This window comes from Trichechus manatus, unplaced genomic scaffold (genome assembly GCF_000243295.1).
Source record: "Trichechus manatus latirostris isolate Lorelei unplaced genomic scaffold, TriManLat1.0 scaffold00052, whole genome shotgun sequence".
Lineage (NCBI taxonomy): Eukaryota > Metazoa > Chordata > Mammalia > Sirenia > Trichechidae > Trichechus > Trichechus manatus.
The window spans coordinates 12608070-12628581 of NW_004443988.1; the positions used below are offsets into that span (position 1 = coordinate 12608070).

The 20512-nt window shown below is 38.9% G+C and overlaps 1 protein-coding gene across 3 annotated transcripts in view; it reads left to right on the top strand.

Moving 5' to 3' along the window:
- Positions 1-218: 218 nt before the first annotated feature.
- The window catches only part of USP8 (ubiquitin specific peptidase 8), a 153715-nt gene continuing 133421 nt past the window's right edge, over positions 219-20512 (top strand). For all 3 annotated transcript variants that reach the window (XM_023732470.1, XM_004377655.3, XM_023732472.1), the window contains exon 1: positions 219-371. The gene's annotated coding sequence lies outside the window, so the exon portion shown is untranslated. The remainder of the gene's footprint in view (positions 372-20512) is intronic.

The window sequence follows — 20512 nt, forward strand, 5'->3', positions numbered from 1 at the left end:
AAGCCGCAAGAGCAGCGAGATAACACCAGCTCCACCCCGGAGATACCGCGCAGAGTGAGTAGGAAGACGGCCGGGCCCCCAGCCCCACCCACCTAGGCCCCGCCCCTGCGCCCACTCAGGCGTCCTCCTCTTCGGGCCCGGGCGGGGAGGGGCTCAGAGAGAAGTCACGCGTGCACGCAAACGCGCGAAGCCCCACCCCCACGGTGACGTCTTGAGATGCGACGCGTCGCGACGCGACGCGGTGCAAATCGGGAAAGGGGATGAACTGGACTAGCTTCTGACGGGATAGCGAAGGCTGATTCTTCCTCAGGTTGTGGGAGATGGGCCTTTGGCTAGGAGGCCGGCATTAATGAAGTGCGCCCGACAGTACGGTGAGTTCGGGTCTGGGAAGGGAAGTTGGCCGCAGTCAGCCCCCTTTCCTTCCGCCAGCTGCTGGTCACTCGGAAGACAAACCCTGTCCACAGAGAGGGGTGGAATAACCCCGAAACAGAACCAGCTTTTGGAGGAAGGGCCCAGGCTCAGTTTTTCCCAGCGAGTTTCGTATGGACTCAGATTTTCCTGTCTTAGAAGGTGGCCTTGACCATATCTTCTCCCTCCTGGACACCCAGACCCTGCTTTGACCTCCTTCCTTTAGCTTCCGTTTTCCGATTGTCTGCTATCGGTCGGTCTACAATCCCAGGCCTTACTACAGCCCCTCACAGTGTTTACCAGTCCCTACTCTGGTCCAGCCACGCTCGCTTTTAGTCGAGCGCAGGTATGGCTAAAGACCCTGTAAGCTCATCGTAGTTATAACTATGACTTACCCAAATAGAAGTTATTTTTTCGTAAAATGCGCTTTCTATCCTAGAGTTGTTGGACAAGTTAATTTCACCTCAACTTCCCCTTGGAGATTAACAGAACTCTGAACTACACTGATATGCATTTATGCATAAAGCTGCAGACCACACTCCTGGGTTTATTTCTTGCCTCCAATTCATTCTGTGACCTTGAAGCAAGTCACTTAATCCCTAACGAAGCATTTACCTGACTCACAGAGGTGTTGCTGAACCTGAGGAAATTAATATTAGTTAAGAGTGCTGAGGGTTTCAGATGAAAGGGATGCCTAAGTAAAGGTGCTACTCTTTCTGAATCTGCAAGCATCTTTAATTTTGTGTGTATCCTGCTGCAGCATTAAAAATGTCAAGTGATATTTGTTAAGAAAGTGTTCTTGTTCTAGGCTTGCTATGTAAGCAGATTTTTCATTTCAACAGATTCTGTTTAAGATTCATTGATGAATCCCATTCATGATGGATTTCATAATTTCTCATGACTTCACAGTATTGGGCCAGTTTATCTGACAGGTAGTGTAGGTTGTGCTGTCTTTATCATGTTGGTACAGCTGCCTTGAAATGTGTATTTCTTTTCTTGTGATACATCAGGCACATCTTTAAAATTAGATAGTAAGGATCCTGTAATAGTAAAGAAACAAAAGCTATCATTGAAATTGTGCACATAGGTATGTGTTGTGTTTTTTTAAAAGGCAGTGCATGAGAAAAACTAACAAAACTCCTTTAAAGATGTGTTATTAGTATTTTTCATATACTTAAACTTTATTAATCATTATGGGCATTGGTTTATAAATGTGAACATAATGCGACAACTAAAATGACTTTTGTAAAGTAAGAAAGCCATATCGGATTTTTTTCCATAAAATGTCTATATTTTATCATGAAGTTTTTCTACATGAAAGTACACTAGTTTTTATAGAGGTTAAACAAAAGGCATTTATTAAAATATGAGTTGCTAATAAGTTTAAATATAATTAGGGAAGCATTTAAAAATATCTTGGTTATTGTTCCACGTACCTATTGCTGTGTAACAAATCACTCAAAGCATAGTGGCTTCAAAGTACACTTTATTATTATCTCTCATGTTTCTCTGGCCTAACTGGACTCAGCTGGGTGATTCTCATGCATTTGTAGTCAGATGAGCAGCTGGGGTTTGGAGTCATCTGAAAACTCATCTGGATTGGACATACAAGATGGCTCACCCACATGGATAGCAGTTAATGTTGGCTGTGATCTCAGCTAGGGATGTCAACTGGAGTACTTACATGTAGTCTTTTCATGTGGCTTGGACTTCTCACAGCATGGCAGTTGGGTTCCAGGAGCAAATGCTTAAAGATGCAGGAAGTAGAAACTGCCAGTCTCTTAAAGCCTGGCCGAGAAATTGACACAGTATTATTTCCAACATACTCTCTTCATCAGAGTCATCAAAGAACCCTCACTCTACCAGATGATAGACTCCTGCCTCTTAAAGGGAAGAATGTCAAGGAATTTGTGACCATCCTTAGCCTGTCATAATTATGATGAAAAAGTTGTATTGGACTAATGTTTGGATTTACATAGTAGATAGAAACCCTGGTGGTGTAGTGATTAAGAACTACAGCTGCTAACCAAAAGGTCAGCAGTTCGAATCCACCAGGCGCTCCTTGGAAACCCTATGGGAAAGTTCTACTCTGTCCTGTGGGGTTGCTATAAGTTGGAATTGACTCGACGGCAACAGGTTTGGTTTTTTTGGTTGTATGGTAGATGCAGAATAAAGTACATTTCCAGTTTCTTTAACTGTGATGCTTTATACCTTCATGGCATATTACAATATTCAGAGCATTTTTCTGTATATATTTTGTAATTTGTTACCTATGATAACCCTATAGAAGCAGATGGCATCATTCCCATTTTGCAGATGAAAGTAAACTGAGGATTGTTGGTGGCTATGGTGGTGGTAGTGTTGGTGAGGATTTAAGGAATTTGCTCAAAGTTATGTGATTAATCTGGAAAATGAGAGTAAGACCTACATTTGTATAATACTAAATTTATTATTGGTAAATGATGAGGTCTGGGCATCAATATTTTAAAATTCTCCAGGTGCTTCTAATGTACAGCAGGGATCGAGTACTGGGTTTTTTTTTTTTTTTGGTACATAGTAAGCATAATCTAAGGAGCACTGGTGGTGCTATGTGCTATAATTAAGCACTTGGCTGCTAACCGAAAGGTCAGATATTTGAACTTACCAGCCTCTCTGCAGGAGAAAGATGTGGCAGTCTGCTTCCATAAAGATTATACCCTTGGAAACCCTGTTGGGCAGTTCTCTGTCCTATAGGGTCACTATGAGTCAGAATGGACTTGACAGCAGTGGGTTTGTTTTTTTGGTTTGTTTGTTTTAAGCATGATCTGGTTCCCTGCTCATCTATTTTGCACCTATTAAAAAAAAAAAAAAAAGTGAAGCAGATAATGAGGAAGAGGAGATAAGAGATGGATTAAGGTTATAAATGTAGTAGACATCTATTCCGGAAAATAGTTATCCTTCTGTTTGTTTTGGGGAATGGTCTTTAATAAAACTAACAGATTTTGGAATGGTTTGTTAGTGCCTATTTTGGGTGCTGGAAACCCTGGTATTATAGTGGTTAAGTGCTGCAGCTGCTAACCAAAAGGTCGGCAGTTTGAATCCACCAGGCAGTCCTTGGGAACTCTATGGGGCACGTCTACTCTGTCCTATAGGGTCTCTAAGAGTCAGAATCGACTCGACGGCAGCGGGTTTGGTTTGTTTTTTTTTTTAATTTATGGCACTAAGCATACTGTACTTTGTTTTGTATTACCATTGTGTACTTACATTTCATCTTAAGCGGTAGTAACTTTGTTAGGGATACATTCTTTGTATTCCCTGTAGTTCTCAACGCTGCAACTTGTGTATAAGCCAGAAAACCCATTGCTGTCGAGTCGATTCCGACTCATAGCTACAGAGTAGAACCACCCCGTTGGGTTTCCAAGGAGCAGTTGGTGGATTTGAACTACTGACCTTTTGGTTCGCAGCCAAGCTCTTAACCACTGCGCCACCAGGGCTCCAAGAGGTAGAAACTTTGTTAGGAAATATATTCTTTGTATTCTCTGTAGCTCCTAATGCTGCACCTTGTGGATAGTAACCAGTAAGCCAGTTGCCATCTAGTCAATTCTGCATGGCGACAACACGTGTGTCAGAGTAGAACTGTGCTCCATGGTATTTTCAGTAGCTGATTTTTAAGAAGTAGATCACCAGGCCTTTCTTCTAAGGTGCCTGTGGGTGGCCTAGAACCTCCAACCTTTCAGTAAGCAGCCTAGTGTGTTAACCATTTGCAGTACCCAGGGACTCCTTGTGTATAGTAGGTATTCTAAATGTTTACCAAGTTGAAGCCAGTTTGTACAATCACTCTTCAGAGTTAGGGGTAGTTATTTTACTCTCTGTCTCTCTCTCTTTTTTTTTTTTTTTTAAAAAGCAAAAAGAAAGTTTTATTCAGCGTATATTCAAAAAGGCAAAAGTGGGAAACAGCCGTGCTGCCAGAGCCACGTCTGCCTGAGTCCAAGGAAATATCCCAGAACAAACAAAAGTGGAAAAATGGACAAGCATGCTGCTAGAGCGATGTCTGCACGAATACAAGGAGATATCCCAGAATAGACAAAAGTGGGAAAACGGACAAGCATGCTGCTAGAGACATGTCTGTCCAAGTCCAAAGAGTATTACAGAATAGGCAAGAATGGGAAACGGACAAGCATGTTGCCACAGCCATGTCTGCCCAGGTCCAAGGAAATATTACAGAACAGACGAAAGTGGGAAAATGGACAAGCATGCTGCTAGAGCCATGTCTGTCCAAATCCAAAGAATACTACAGAATAGGCAAGAGTGGACAAGCCATAGCCATGTCTGCCTGAGTCTGGAGACCATTACAGAGTCGTCAGTATGTATTAACATTACAAATGGACGAAACTATTGAAAGCTTCGCCTTTTCACAGATTGGCTAGAAACTGTGATCCTCCATTTGAAATTGTCTTTCTTAACAATCATTGGTGCAGGTATCGGTAATGACAGTCCAACAAATTTTCTATTCACTAGATGCTAATAGAAAAAGATAAGAGGGAAAAGTCGTTTGTGTTCTGTTTGAATGGTTTTATGTGAAAGGTTCCCTAAAAGATACTTTTCTTCCCTAAAAAATAATTTCCAATAATTGTCTTTATCTCAGGGCCCAGTTGATGTGTCCTTGTGAGTCCTTGTGAGCTCAGCTCCAGCTGGGTCACATTCTCTATCCTCAAGGACAGGGAATAATAACTCCAATATTATTTCCTAAATCATTTCCTCCTTTTAATCGGAGATTGGAGATAACAGATCGATGATCAATACCTGGACTTAGTGGAGCTCCTAGATGGCAGCCATTGCAGGCTCTTTAAGCTCACGGTGCTAGTTTGCCACCAAATACCATCTGGTTCTTCACCAGGTTATTAAGTAAGAGTGATGTTCTCATCAGTCGCATTGCTGGAATGAGCAGACTCTGTATGTACATCACTATTTTAGCCCAAGGCCTTCTTTGCCTTTTAAGTGTGTAAGACAATAGAAGATAAATTTTATTATGCCTAATACTATCAGGATGTAGACTAAGAATATTTCTATTCCTTGCAATAGTGATTTAGCCTATGTACGTATTCCTGATGGTAACCAACCAAATAAATCTGGTGTTTGTAAGGGTGTTACAGTGTGTAACCAAGTAGCTTGCTGTCTAATTCCATGGCACAGACTACTTTCTTGGGATAATAAAAATCTAAGGCTATTCTGTTATGTCAGCCTGGTTTATGTGGTCAGAGATCGCCATTGTGTTTTTATCCCATTAGCAACTTTGTCTATCCCGTAGTGATTGATAAATTTATTAAAGATTTCTCCACCTCAAATATACCGTAAATAGGAATTAAAACTATCAACCATACCCTGAGTGTTGGACCATGGGTTTTCTTCTGACTTTCATTTTACAGTGTGTAACAATTTAACATTACCTTTCCAATATTTACTAGCATTATTACTGCGAATATCTAAAGAAAATCCTAAAGTTTCCCAAGCACATTGCCCACGCATTCGTCAGGAATCTAAACAAGATTGCCCACATAAATTCACTATCATTTGGAAAGGCATCATCTAAATTAGTATCGTTGGATCTACCACACAGAAACATATATCCATAAGGAGCACACAAAGTTTGTCTAGAAGAAGAAAAGGGTATTAAAAAATTTACATGTGACAACCAAGTTTCCATTAGCGAATTAATGATTAGCAAGATAATACAGGATGGACCTTTCCTGTAGGAGGTCTTCAGGTAGTCTGTTTAAAACATACTAAGTGTTCTTCCTGAGGGCAGGCTGCCGCTTCTTCGTTTACCTATAACAGTCATGGGTCTCTATTTCAGAAGCAGAAGTGGAACCTAAGACAAAATGGAGTCTGAGCCATGACGTCAGTCTCCTCTGAGAACCTGGTTTCTTTAAGATACATAATTTTCTGTATCGTAAGTGGGTGACGATTTGATTACAAACATTAGACAGGTATTTCATATGACAATATCCAGAAAGTAGGACCTTAAAGCATTTCTTATTTCCAGAAGGAAAGACCTTAAAACATCAGCAGTATTCCCACATAAAACCCACATCCTTTCGTTTACTCAGTCTTAGGTAGTTAATTTCTGTTCCACATGATTCTGGATCAGCACAGTCTGTGCGAGCCCATCAACTTATGCATAAGAGTTCTGGAAATCTTGAGTCTAGTCACAGTCTTTTTTGCAAGTCCAGTATAGTCCATCTTTTTGTTGAGATACTTTGGTCAAACATTTTCAGAAAAGCAGCAGAGTAAAAACTTATCCACAGGTGACAAAACTTAACATGGCTGTGGTTAATTTATAAACATAATACTTTTATGAGTGAAAGACCTAATAGAAATTAATTACAAGCACAGTGTAAAGGCCAAATAAAATCAGTTAAAAAAAACTTTTAGATAAAAATATTTCTAAATATAACTATTAACTGTATTTTTAAAGAACTTCAGATGTAATACATAATTATCTTGAGACATAATACCATATAGTCAGGATATACCAAGAATATACAAGTCTCTAAATACCTGAATACTAATAAAAAAAAAAACTTCATCAGTAAATGATGTGAATTCCCCAGTCAAACCATTGGCTTTGATGATGCTAGATTCAAAAAAATAAAGTTGCAACCGAGTTAGCAATAAAGAAATAATAATAAAATTATGACAATATTACGTATTTGCTCTCTAATACCACGCAAAAACCAAAGAGGAAATACATATAAATTTTAACTCAAAGAGAATCAGGTACTTCTCTTGATTTTGATAACACCTCTAATGTAATTCATAACATAAAACTTTTTAGCACTTTTCCTTGATAAAAAATTTTTTGTGGCTTTCCATTAAGTTTCAGAGTTGCCAGGAGTTGATTATAGGTCACTAAGCAACAATACTTAAATTATTTAACCAAAGATCCTAAAGTAAAAACCTCAGCTTTCTTTTCTAAAAGCCATTCAACTTGGTTTTCTGCTCAGGGGTCTTATTCTAACGAGGCCGAACCTCTGTCTTCGAAGCAGATTACACAAGTAAATTAACCTTTTAACTCAGAAATCAAAGAAAATTTTGTTATTTTAACAGCAAAAAACTCAATTCTTTGTTTTATATGCTATTTAACATTAAAGCTCCTAAAAATTTTCTAAGTTAAACCTTTAAACTTTAGTCAGACAGATAAAACTTTTGAGCATATCAAATAAATTTGTTTTTAATAAACCTCTTAAGTGTTGTCTTTGTTGCATACCTCTTATAGTGCATCCCTTAAAATGGCAAAAATGAACACACTCATTAGCACTCACTTATATATATATATTCCTCCTCCTGTGGCATAAAAAGCAAAAGTATATATAAGCTCAAATTATGACAAATATCTGTTAACTCATTTTAACATCAGTAAGTTTTACCTAAAATGTCTTGGGAATTACTTTAAGCCTGTATCTCATAAAATGTAACTGTAATTGAAAGAAAGTCTGTTTAAATATTCTAATTTTCATTTAACTTTTACTATTTCCCATATTTTCCCAATCTGATTTTAGCCCTTGAAGATTTTATCAACTGGCTTTGGAAATCACAAAGTCTCTGCTCAACTGACTAATTCATTGATATGGATATAACCTTAAGTCTCTGGTTAGGGTTGGAAAATATTTTTTCAGGCCATTTCAGATGTATCTCATTGTGATTTCTATTTTTTGGCTTCTTAAATTTCCCCTACAAGAGACAGCTTGTTTACAGTTCTATGATTAGGATTCACCCAATATCTGATAACTATAGCAAAGCAGCAATTTTTCTTATCTTTTGTCTTAAAAGCGTCTCCATTTAGTTGGAAGGGGTCTTTTAAAAGCTTCCCTCAAGCTGTATGACCTCAGATTCTGTAAGATTAGGTCATTCTAATTCATTTACATATGTTTAAGTTGACCTAGGCATTTTGAAAGGCAAAAGATAACTAATTTCTTTCCCTTTTACTGTTCTCTTGGTAAGCAGTTTTGCTTTCTCTTTTATCTACCCAGTAAATACCAAAGGTCTTTAGCAGTTTTTTTCTAGGCTTGTCCTATGCCTCCTTTTTCATACCCTGGAACTGTTAGTTTTACTTAAAGACAAAATTATTGTTTTTCCTTAAATAAAGCACATTTCATACACTATCTAGCTTAGGTTACTTAGAAAGGTTTTGCTTTTAAGATTGACATAGTATAGAATATAAAGATCTTAGTGTACTTTTCAAATAGACAAATTTATATCAAAGTTTCTCCAAGTTCCTATTAAAAGTCTAAATCATAAGACACAAGACAGTTTTTCTGGATGATGAAAAAACTGAGGTTCTAAGACAGCCTTACAGAACGAACAATTGTCAGCCATAGCCTCCAACCTGATAGCCTCCATTAAGAGAGAAACTTAAGACACAATGCTCTAGACCAGAAGTAAGCTGTCAGAGCAAAAGGAGACCGAAAGACCACATAAACTCACCAGACAATACCACACAAAATCAGGATATGGGGATCCTAGTTTCTTAAAGTGGATATAGTAATTTTTGGTAAGATCGAGTCAATTCAACGGAAAAAACAGGTTCTAGAGAAAACTTATTAACTTGCCAGAGCCTCTGATGGAGGAATATTAGACCTTTTGACAAAACCTGAGCATCAAGCAAAGTTCCCCAAAGAGGAAAGCTCATTTTCCCAAAGTGGTCACTGAAATTCCAGATTACTTCTAGTATACTCAGTTTATAGCATTTTTAAATAATGAACCCCAAACCAGTGTCTCGGTAGCAGGGTGGGGGAGATCCAGGCTTATTTATCAAAGATGTTAAGCTCTAAGGTTCAAACTTTTGGTTTCCTTCTTTTTGAACTTAATTCATTCTGAATGACTAGAGACCTAGTCTCTTATTTTAGACCTTAAACATACTAGTTCTTCCAATTGGAAAGTAAAGTAGCTGCTGATGATTTTAATTTTAAAATTGTGATTCTTTAGAAAAGGTACAAAACTACAACTTCTCCCTTAAATTTCGTAACACAAGTGGGGAGCTACCACCTCCCCCTGAGAATTTCATTAACACAGGTTGGGAGCTGCCACCCCCTGAGAATTTGGCAAAACAGAGCACTATTTTCCAGGTTTTCTCTGAGCCACAAAAAGAAATCTAACGAGGGACGTGGCGGGGTTTGGAGAGAGTTTCGCTTAGACCAATGTGTACCTTCACTGGGCAAGAATTTTCTTGTGGATGGCAGGCAGCCTAGTGCTCTAGCCTGTCTCTCTACCAACTTATCCTGTCACAGGAGTCTTTAATGCTCGTGACGAGCGCTGGTGACCACCCTGATGACTTTTACTGGTTGACCCGTGCCCGAATTTTTGCAGCTTGTGGAAACCCTGGTGCCGTAGTGGTTAAGGAGCTATGGCTGCTAACCAAAAGGTCAGCAGTTCAAATCCACCAGGCTCTCTTTGGAAACTCTATGGGGCAGTTCTCCTCTGTCCTGTCGGGTTGCTATGGGTTGGAATCGACTCGACGGCAGTGGACTTTTTTTTTTTTTTTTTAGTGGCCCAGAGCTCTTTGAAAATAGAATTAGTTCTTTAATGTTTCACACACTCGAATCCAGACCTAAACTTCACTTCACCAAAAGAGTGAATGTCACTCTTAACCAAACAATCAAGCAAAAATCTAAGAAAGATTCTCCTTAATCAAACAACTGGTTTTTCAAACAAATATGCTGAACAAAATTTAAGGAAACATGAGAAAGAGAACAAAAAAGAATAAGCAAAGGCTCATTGTCCGAGAGCACTCACCTCATCGTTGTTGAAGGGACATGGAGTGGGAACACATGGGTCCAGAAGATAGGACCTGTCTTTGCTAGCTTCTGCTCCGCAGCCCAGATCTGCTTGAGGCCGACTGGATTTGTAGCTTCAGATATCCATGACGACTATGCCATTAAGTGTTGTAGGGTAAAAACATCACAAAGTTTAGTAAAGCAAAAAGAAAGTTTTATTCGGCATATATTCAAAAAGGCAAAAGTGGGAAATGGGCAACCGTGCTGCCAGAGCCATGTCTTCCGGAATCCAAGGAAGTATTACAGAGCAGACGAAAGTGGGAAAATGAACAAGTATGCTGCTAGAACCATGTCTGTCCAACTCCAAAGAATATTACAGAATAGGCAAGAATGGGAAATGCACCAGCATAGTGCCACAGCCATGTCTGCCCGAGTCCAAGGAAATATTACAGAACAGACAAAAGTGGGAAAATGGACAAGCATGCTGCTAGAGCCATGTCTGTCCAAGTCCAACGAATATTACAGAATAGGCAAGAATGGGAAAACGGACAGGCTTGCTGCCATAGCCATGTCTGCTCAAGTCTGGAGACCATTACAGAGTCGTCAGTATATGTTAACATTACAGATCTCCCTCTCACTCTCTTTTTAAGCACTATAAGAACTTTGTAAAAGTTCCTTGGAATTTTTTCTATCCTTGGTTTCCACGATACTGCACTTTCTTGGTTTTCCTTCATTCTAATAATCCTTTCTGTTTCCTTTTATTGGATCTTTCCTCCTTTAGACCCACCATCCTGGGCCCTTCAAGTACTTTGTCAGCTCTAGAAAAGTAAGAGCTCATATCTTTGGTGATCCAGTCTGCTGATTTTAATTACTAGTGTAAATGATGTCCATGTTTTTAAAACTATTATAGACATTTTTTGTGGTACATACATACAATGGAATACTACTCCGCCAGTAGGAGAAATGAAGTCTTGATACATACTACTGTAGGGATGGAGCTTGAAGACATTATGCTGAGTGAAATAAGTCAGTCACAAAAGGACAAATATTGTATGACTTCACTTATATAAAAAGACAGGAAAAGGCAAATATATAGAGACTGAAGTTTATTAGTGATTACCAGGGGCAGGAGAGAGGGAGGAAATGGGGGTTATTGCTTATAGAGTACTGAGTTTTGGTTTACAGTGATGGAAAAATCACATTGATGAAGGGTAGGATTGCACAGCCAGTTATTGTAAGTGCTGTCAATAAGTTGTACACCTGTAAAAAGTTGAATTGGCAAAAGCTGTGTGGTAGATAATATTTACAACAATTTAAAAAAAGCAGCTGCTGAGGCTGCTTATGTACAGCCAAATGCTTCATGGGATTTAGTTCCTTGGTTTGGAGGTTTCGGGTCATGGTTTCATGGGACATGCCAGTTAATTGGCCTAATAAGGTGTTTAGTGCTTTTGTTCTACCTCCTATTACGTTGCACAGTGCCTGGGGTCTTAAAAGCACGCAAGAGGCCAACCAAGGCACAATAGTTGGTCTCTATTCACCTGGAGCGACAGAGGAAGGAGAGTCAGGAATAGGAGGATATGGAATGTGTGGCTAATTACCTCCATGAACAACTGCTTTCTCTGCCATGAGACCAGAAGAACTGGATGGTGCGTGGCTACCATTACTGAACATTTTGATTGAAGAGTCTGTAGAAGAATCCTGATCAAAAGGGAAGAAATAAAAAATAGAACAGAATTTCAAATTCTTATGGACTGCAGACTTTCTGGAGCCATGGAGGCCAGTTGAACCCCTGAAACTACTGCCCAGAGATAATCTTTTAAGAATTAAACCAAAAACATCTCCTAAAGTCTTCTTAAAACCAAACAATAGTTTAGCTTAACTAGTAAAAAAAAAATGGCTGCCTTGAGCATTGTGCTCTTTTAAGATCTGTCTATATGGGATGAAATTGCAACAGCAACTCCAAAGATTAGACAGGAACTTTAGAAGGCAGTGAGTTTATATTAATGAGGGAGGAACAACTCAGAAAAGGAGGGTGAGAGTGGTTGCACAACTTGAAAAATGTAATCAATGTCACTGAATTGTACATGTAGAAACTGTTGAATTGGTTGGTATACATTTTGCTTTGTCTATTCTCAATGACAAAATAAAAACTTAATGCGCATTTTAAAACATACATTAAAGCGAAGTAACTAGCGTTATTTTAAAACAAATCCTAGATAATGTATCATTTCAGTATCAATACTTCATTATCTTCTAAAACAATAGGGAGTATCAAAATTAACATTAATGCATTAATAGTTGATATACCTTTTAATAGCTGGTCTCTCTCAACCTGGTCTCTAATTACATTTACATCACCCTATCTTGACCTCTTTGTTTAGATGTGGTTCCTTCAGCATATATTCAACATGTTCAGAATTGAATTATCTACTTTTCTGTAAATCAGAGGTTCTTAATTGGGGGGTAATTTTGCCCTCGGGGACATTTGGAAATTGGAGAAATTTTTGGTTGTCACAACTAGGTATGTGTTGCGAATGGCATCTAGTGGGTACAGAGTAGGAATGCTGATGAACATCCTGCAGTGCATGGGCATCCTCCCACAACAGAGTTTTAAGTCCAAAGCATCAGTAATGCTGGGAAGCCCTGCTGTAAATTAATTAAAATTTTAAACCACAGTGTTCATTTTTTGCTGACAGCACTGCCATTCTCCACATTTCTCAGGGCTGAAAAGGTGTGTGTCTGTGTGTACACGTGTAAGAGAGAGAGAAGATATTCTGCAAACCAAAGCCTGTTTCTGCCTTTTCGTATTCTTTTCTGTGGTGGCATTTTCACAGTTCATTTCTATAGTATCATTCCCTTGTCCTGTCTTTCCTTGTAATCCATCTTGCATATCCCCAGTTTTCTTTAAGATACTGTTTTTCCTGTCATGTTATTGCTTGGTGATTCAGATATAAACAATTCACGATGACTTCAAAAGTATTCTATAATGTGACCCCATCTCACCTCCCTAATTTAATATCATTGTTATTTTTACCCAACAATTATTAACTGTTGTGGTGTAGTGGTTAAAGTGTTTGACTGCTAACCAGAAGGTCGGCGATTTGAAACCACCAGCGGCTCTGGGAGAGAAAGATGTAGCACTCTGCTTCTGTAAAGATTTACAGCCCCGGAAACTATGGGGTTGCTATGAGTTGCAATCAGCTCAATGCAGTGGGTTTTTTTGGTGGGTCTGTGTGAAGACCACTGAAGTAGGAGCCAGGGATACAAAGAAATGCCAGTGTATTCCATTGGTTGAATTGATTATTTCCCAATAATCCTATAGTATTCCTTATTTTTCTTATTGCCCTCCCATTACTAATGTAAATTTTGTGCCTTTGTTCATGTTATCTCCCTCTTCTGAATGCCCTTCTTTCACACCTTCTTCTTAGTAAATCCTATCCTTAGGGCCAGTTTCTGTCCCTGTCTCATCACATCATCATGAGCACTGCCTGCTTATGAAGCATGAGAGCCTTAAAACCTAGTTATCATTGTCATTTGATCTAAATACTATATTAAAGGTACAGTATAGATAGGAAGATGTTATGGATTGAACTGTGCCCCCTAAAAATATGTGTTGTAAATCCTAACCTCTGTGCCTGTGGTTATAAGCCCATTTGGAATGGGTTGCCTTTGTTAACATATGAGACAGGATTAGTGTAGGGTATGTCTTGAGTAAATTGCAACATAAAAGAGATTAAACAAGCAAGCAAGAGAGGCAGAGATGGGGGAAGATACATGCCAAGCCACATGAAGGATCAGCAAGGAGCCAAGGAATAAAAACCTTTCTCCAGAGCTAACAAAAGGAGAAACCCTTCCCTTAGAGCTGGAACTCTGAATTCAGACTTCTAGCTCCTAAACTGTGGGAAAATAATTTGTTTAGAAGCTACCCACTTGAGGTATTTCTGTTATAGCAGCACTAGATAACTAAGACACAAGCTCTGTAGGATTTAGACCAAGAAATGAACCACAAGCATTGGGACCACCAAAGATGAAAGAGGTGGAATTTAAATTGGCCCCTGAGGGAGGAGAAGCCAGTGCAGAAGAGAGTGTATACTGGGCTGGAAGAAATTTCGTCTTTTCTAGCTACACTGAGTTTTCTCCTCCTTGTGACTTCCCAGTGACTGGACTCACGTATTAATACATAGTTTAGCAACTAATTGTTAGCTTATTAGTTAATGAGCGTTATTAGTAACTAGTCCTAGTAATTAGACTATGTTTGAGATCAGAAGCCCTATCATAGTCTCTATACCACTAGAGCAGTGCTAGTCAAAGTAGCCATTCTCTGAGCTCTTTGTTATGGTCAATGTTGAGATAAAGGGCTTGTTGAGGGTCTTCCTCTTTTTCGCTGACCCTCTGTTTTACCAAGCATGATGTCCTTCTCCAGGGACGGATCCCTCCTGATAACATGTCCAAAGTATTTGAGACACAATCTCTCCGTCCTTGCTTCTAAGGAGCATTCTGGTTGTAATTCTTCCAAGACAGATTTGTTTGTTCTTTTGGCAGTCCATGGTATATTCGGTATTCTTCACCAGCACCATAATTCAAAGGCATCAGTTCTTCCTCGGTCTTCCTTATTCATCATCCAGCTTCTGCATGCATATGAGGCGATTGAAAACACCATGGCTTGGGTCAGGCATACCTTAGTCTTCAAGGTGAAATCTTTGCTTTTTAACAATTGAAAGGTGTTTTGCAGCAGATTTGCCCAATGCAATGCACTTGGCATTTCTCAAGCTGAAAGAACTGAAGAAAAAATTCAAGCCTCGAGTTGTAATAGTGAAGGATTCTATCGGGGAAAATATTAAACGACACAGGAAGCATCAAAAGAAGATGGAAGGAATACACAGAGTCACTACACCAAAAAGAATTGGTCAATGTTCAGCCATTTCAGGAGATAGTATATGATCAGGAACCCATGGTACTGAAGGAAGAAGCCCAAGCTGCACTGAAGGCATTGGCGAAAAACAAGGCTCCAGGAATTGATGGAATACCAATTGAGATGTTTCAACAAATGGATGCAGCGCTGAAAGTGCTCACTCGTCTATGCCGAGAAATTTGGAAGACAGCTACTTGGCCAACTGACTGGAAGAGATCCATATTTATGCCTATTCCCAAGAAAGTTGATCCCACCGAATGTGGAAATTATTGAGTAGTATAATTAATATTACACTCAAGTAAAATTTTATTGAAGATCATTCAAAAGTGGCTGCAACAGTATATCGACAGGGAGCTGCCAGAAATTCAAGCCGGATTCAGAAGAGGACGTGGAACCAGGATATCATTGCTGATGTCAGATGGATCCTGGCTGAAAGCAGAGAATACCAGAAAGATGTTTACCTGTGTTTTATTGACTATGCAGAGGCATTCGACTATATGGATCGTACCAAATTATGGATAACATTTCAAAGAAGGGGAATTCCAGAACACTTAATTGTGTTCATGAGGAACCTGTACTTAGACCAAGAGGCGGTTGTTCAAACAGAACAAGGGGATACTGCGTGGTTTAAAGTCAGGAAGGGTGTGCGTCAAGGTTGTATCCTTTCACCATACTTATTCAGTCTACACTGAGCCAATAATCCGAGAAGCTGGACTCTTTATGAAGAAGAACTTGGCATCAGGATTGGAGGAAAACTCATTAACAACCTTTGATATGCAGATGACACAACCTTGCTTGCTGAAAGTGAAAAGGACTTGAAGCTCTTACTGATGAAGATCGCAGACTACAGCCTTCAGTATGGATTACATCTCAACATAAAACAAAAATCCTCACAACTGGACCAGTAAACAACATCATGATAAACAGAGAAAAGATAGAAGTTGTTAAGGATTTCATTTTACTTGGATCCACAGCTAACACCCATGGAAGCAGCAGTCAAGAAATCATATGATGCTAGACACATAGTATATAGAAATCAGAAAATACCAGAAGTTTTAGCAGTGATTAATTTCTCAGAGAGCTGAGCCTTCTTAACACTTTAGCATTACTTTAAAACAGATTATTTCATTAATATTTACTTGTCTGTGACATTTTAACTAGAATGAGAGAAGAGATTTAAGGCAGTGATGAGTACTGTTGCTGCCTGAAGAGCAGAGATTGGGGAAGATGGTAGGTGGCCAACAGAGACACCCTTTGCCTTCTTTCCAGCTTTGCCAAGGACTTCAGCAGTGGTTGGTGTGAAGCCCTAGTTAAGATAATCAGGACTAGTTTGAATGACTGCAAACCTCAATCTTCACTTTTCCTAATTCCTACCCTTTTGTCTTTGGCAAGATCAGAGGGATGTTAGAGGGGTAGAGGGAGAGAGAAGTTTTGAGAGAGAGAGAGAGACTTAGAGAGATTTTTTTTTTTTTTCATAAAACTTTGATTTTTCTAGTACATACTTAATATTTTTTACTTACAATCCTTTTAGAAGCATAGCATAGTTTTAATGGAGTATATGTTATACTTAGTTTGTTCTAGATCTAAATAATTCTAAAAATTGTCTATGTTCTTTCTGTACTTAATGAACGTTCTTGTGTAAGTATCAGTGTGTTTGTTGTCATTGCTGCTGTTTTGTTTTTACTGCTGTAGCCAAAACAAGGAACTGTGAATTCATTTAGTCACTCTGACCTTAATTTATTTTGTCAATCTATTTTGAGATTTCTTTAAAGCAAATGCAGCAGAGTGACTTACCAAAACTTTAACACGTTGAACTTCATGTAGATTTAAGTTGCACATGTATCCTTTTTTGCTTTCTTACCTGATTGGGAAAAATAACCTGTTATCTTCTGGTTTGACTTCTGCAGAAATGCATGTGATTGTAAAGGCTGAAATAGCAATTAAAACAATGCTGAAAGTATATTTGACATCTAGAGGCATCGTTATTTGACAGCATAACTTAAAATATATTATTTTGTTAATGAAAATAGAAACAACTATAGTCCTTTAACAGACTTTAGACATTATCAGAAAAGGTCGTTACTTACTTGATCTATCCCAGAAATCAAATAAGGGCAGAAATGGTAATGTTAAAATAAAGTATAATCTTTCTTTTAGAAACCCTTGCTAAAAACCTTCCTGTCATCATAATTTTATCCCTGTACTTTCCGTCCCTGTGTCTAATCATTCGCCAAGTCCTGTCATTCTACCTTTGTAGTGTCTCCTGTATCTGTCTCCTTTCCATCTCCACTGCCCTAGTTCTGACCTTCATCATCTTTCCTTAGGATCATAGTTTCCTTTTCCAGTCTCTTAAAGCCTAATTTTGTACTGTCATCAGTTTGGGTCACCTAACTCCCTTCTTCAGAGCCATGCTATGGCTCCCCACTACCTTTAGGAAACAAAGTAAATGCATTGGCATGACATTGGAGACTTACCATTATCTGTTCATAGACTATTTTTTTCAGTCTTCGCTGCCTGCAAGCTCCTTATTCATTCTCTGTACTGGCTGGTTCCTAAAGATGTTCTCTACTTTCTTGATTATTTCCTCATACTGTTCCTCATCTCTGCCAAAAGCCTTCTCCCACCAAGACTTGCATCAGTTACAGTCTTTTCCATGATGCCTTCCAAGAGCACCCTGTTCTTGTTGTTATGTGTCGTCAACTCGATTCCAACTCATAGGAACGCTATGTACAACAGAATGAAACACTGCCTGGTCCTGCGTTATCCTCACATTTGTTGCTATGTTTGAGCCCATTGTTGAAGCCACTGTGTCAGTCCATCTTATTGAGGGTCTTCCTCTTTTTCGCTGACCTTCTGCTTTACCAAGCATGTTATCCTTCTCCAGGGACTGGTCCCTCCTGATAACATGTCCAAAGTACATGGGACAAAATCTCACCATCCTTGCTTCTAAGCACATTCTGGCTGTTCCTTTTCCAAGACAGACTTGTTTGTTCTTCTGGCAGTCCATGGTACATTCAGTATTCTTCGCCAGCACCATAATTCAAAGGTGTCAATTCTTCTTTGGTCTTCCTTATTCATTTCTCAGTGCAGTTCACATCCATATGAGGTGATTGAAAATACCATGGCTTGGGTCAGGTGCACCTTACTCCTTAAAGTGACATCTTTACTTTTTAACACTTTAAAGAGGTCTTTTGCAGCAGATTTGCCCAGTGCAGTATGTCATTTTGTTTCTTGACTGCTACTTCCATGGGCGTTGATTGTGGAGTAAAATGAAATCATTCACAACTTCAGTATTTTCTCTGTTTATCATGATGTTGCTTATTGGTCCAGTTGTGAAGATTTTTATTTTCTTTATGTTGTGGTATAATCCATACTGAAGGCTGTAGTCTTTTTGATCTTCGTCAGTAAGTGCTTCAAGTCCCCTTCACTTTTGAGTAAGCAAGGTTGTGTCATCTGCATATCGCAGGGTGTTAATGAGTCTTCCTCTAATCCTGAGGCCACAGGATTCATATAGTCTAGCTTCTTCATCTAGTCCAGCTTCTCGGGCTATTTGCTCAGCATATGGATTGAATAAGTATGGTAAAAGGATATAACCCTGACTCACGCCTTTCCTGAAAGGATACAACCCTGACTCAAGCCTTTTCTGATTTTAAACCACACAGTATCCCTTGTTCTGTTCAAATGACTGCCTCTTGGTCTATGTACAAGTTCCGAATGAGCACAGTTGTCCTGGAATTCCCATCCTTTGCAATGTTATCCATAATTTGTTATGATCCACACAATCGAATGCCTTTGCATAGTCAGTAAAACACAGGTAAACATCTTTCTGGTATTCTGTACTTTCAGCTAGGATCCATCTGACATCAGCAATGATATCCCTGGTTCCACGTCCTCTTTTTGAATTTCTGGCAGTTCCCTGTCAATGTACTACTGCCACCATTTTTAAATTATCTTCAGCAGAATTTTACTTGTGTGTGATATTAATGATTTTGTTTGATAATTTATGCATTCTGTTGAATCACTTTTCTTTGGACTGGGCATAAATATGGATCTCTTCCAGTCAGTTGGCCAGGTAGCTATCTTCCAAAGTTCTTGGCATAGATGAGTGAGTGCTTCCAGCATTGCATCCATCTGTTGAAACATCTCAATTGGTATTCTGTCGAATCCTGGAAAGAAAGAAAATTCTAGGAAAGAAAGAGAAGGCCAAAATGGATGTCAGAAGAGACTGAAACTTGTTCTTGAACATAGACTAGCTAAAACGAATGGAAGAAATGATGAAGTGAAAGAGCTGAACAGAAAATTTCAAACGGTGGCTCAAGAAGACACAGTGAAGTATTACAATGAAATGTGCAAAGACCTAGAGTTAGAAAACTGAAAGCGAAAAACACACTCATCATTTCTCAGGCTGAAAGAACTGAAGAAAAAATTCAAGCCTGGAGTTGCAGTATTGAAGGATTCTATGGGGAAAATCTGATTGATGCAGGAAGCATCAAAAGAAGATGGAACGAATACACAGAGTCACTGTACAAAAAGAATTGGTCAGCGTTCACCCATTTCAGGAGGTAGCATATGATCAAGAACTGATGGTACTAAAGGAAGAAGTCCAAGCTGCACTGGAGGCATTGGTGAAAAACAAGGCTTCAGGAACTGACAGAACACCAAGATCACTCTGGTCATACTTAATAAATCAAACCCGTTGCCGTCAAGTCAATTCCAACTCATAGTGACCGTATAAGACAGAGTAGAACTGCCCTAAAGGGTTTCCAAAGAGCGGCTGGTGGATTTAATCTGCCAACCTTTTGGTTAGCAGCCTGAGCTCTTAACCACTTCACCACTAGTCACACTTAATATTTCCCCTTAATTTTTCTCATGGTACATTACTTATAATGCTTTATAGTTTGATATCATACTATGTTGTATTATTACTCCTTACAACTTTCTCTTTAACAAGCTTTGTGAAGAAAGGGATCACATCTTTGAGTGCCTTCTATACAGAAGGATATTATGAATATTTGAATTGAATTAAATTTTGAAATGGCTAATGATATTTTTAGTTGTCTGCATATGTAGTTTTTATATTCTTTATCTTTTAAAGATGTAAGCTTTAAAGGCAATTATGAGAAACAAATTCAACTGAGAACATATTCTGGACTTTCATTTTAGCAGGTTCAAATCACTAGCTTTTTTTCCCCAGCCAGGAAACCTAATTGGCATGAATTGTCAAAGTACATGCTACCTCACTTATTAAACGTAAACTTTGTGACAGACCAGTAGTACTTAAACGGCCCAGATAGAGGAGAGAATTGGAAAAATGGACACTACTGGACTGTTAACTTGGATAGTCTGCCCAACCCTGGCTTTGCTCCTTGTCTTAGTATACTTGTTAGTGTCACCACTAAACAGTGATTGAGCTTTTGGAAATTACAGTTCAGGAGCTGGC